Below are 1552 nucleotides of genomic sequence, written 5' to 3' on the forward strand. Positions count from 1 at the left end.
AACCAACCAGTCCCGATCAGAAAACACAACTCAACCATCCAACCAACATCCAACCAACCAGTCCCGATCAGAAAACACAACTCAACCATCCAACCAACCATCCAACCAACCATCCGTCCATTATCTTCCTCTTATTTTTTGAAGTCGTGTCTCGGAGGCAGCATCAGAGCAGGGAGGTCCAGACATCTCTCTCCACAGCCTCTTCCAGCTTTTCTGGGAGAACTCCAAGGTGTTTCCAGACCAACCAAAACACAGTCTCTCCAGCGTGTCCTAGGTCTTCCCCGGGGGTCTCCTGCCTGTTGGACATGCTTGAAGCACCTCCCTAGGGAGGTGCCCAGGAGGCATCCTTCCCAGATGAACCTCCTCAACTGTCTCCTCTGGATGTGGAGGAGCAGGTTCTACTCTGAGTCTCTCCTGATAACTGAACTTCTCCCCCACTCTGAGAAGGTGCTATTTAAGAGACTGAGCTGAATACAGCACCTCAGACTGAGGAAGTCTCTTGGATGAGAGACGAAACGTTTCTACATTTTTTTGCTTTGTTTTGGTTTTTTTGAATGTCCAGAGGACCAGATTGAACTTTTTTGGATTTTTCTACCTGGATTATTGAGCAGCATCAGGATATTTTGAACTTCTCCCCCTGTCTCTAAGGAGAGTCCAGCTCCTGCAGAGGAAACTCATCTCAACCTCCTGGATCCACGATCTCATTCTTTCAGTCTCTACCAGAGTTCATGACCAGAGGGGAGGGGAGGAACGTAGACCGACCGGTGAACAGTAAAAATGTATCAGTTTTATTTACTTAGTGAAAAATTAAACATTTAATCTGATTGTTGTGAACTTGTTCCTGCATCAGTGAGCAGAACATTTCACGTGTTGAAAAGATGATTTCCCATTGATCAGAGAAGATTTAAATGATTAATTTAAATAAAAATAAACCCAGAACCCGTCAGGTCCAGTGGAGAGCCTGAGTTCTCGCTGGGTTCAGGTGGAACCAGACAAAACTGTAAATACGGTGTGAGCGCTGAACAAGATGAAACTAGCCTCTAAAGCTGAAACAAACAAAACACTAACTAAAAGCTGGATGAAAGTAGCAAAATGCTAGTTAAAAATAGCTAAAGGCTACCTAAAAGCTGAAAATAGCAGTTGTTCTTTGGGCTGCTCCTTCATGCAGAAGTCTCCACAGAGCGCTAACAGTTCTTCAGTGGAGGCCCCTCACACAAACTAGACTCGGACCTGAAGCGTCAGGACTCTGAGATAACAGCGCTGACCACCGAGCTACCACGGCCCACAAAAAAACCCCAGAATAATCACTGGGAAAAAAATCACATCATGTTGCTGCTGATCTGTTTCAATGTTACTGCTGACCTGTTTCAATGTTACTGCTGACCTGTTTCATGTTGCTGCTGATCTGTTTCATGTTGCTGCTGATCTGTTTCATGTTGCTGCTGATCTGTTTCAATGTTACTGCTGATCTGTTTCATGTTGCTGCTGACCTGTTTCAATGTTATTGCTGATCAGTTTCATGTTGCTGCTGACCTGTTTCATGTTGCTGCTG

At 45.0% G+C, this 1552-nt stretch overlaps 1 protein-coding gene across 3 annotated transcripts in view; it reads right to left on the reverse strand.

Annotated features, from left to right (window-relative positions):
• The window catches only part of vcpip1 (valosin containing protein (p97)/p47 complex interacting protein 1), a 94651-nt gene that overhangs the window by 88466 nt on the left and 4633 nt on the right, over positions 1 to 1552 (reverse strand). The gene's annotated exons all lie outside the window — the stretch shown is intronic.

This window comes from Nematolebias whitei, chromosome 9, assembly GCF_014905685.2.
Source record: "Nematolebias whitei isolate Nwh7 chromosome 9, NemWhi1, whole genome shotgun sequence".
Taxonomy (NCBI): Eukaryota; Metazoa; Chordata; class Actinopteri; order Cyprinodontiformes; family Rivulidae; genus Nematolebias; species Nematolebias whitei.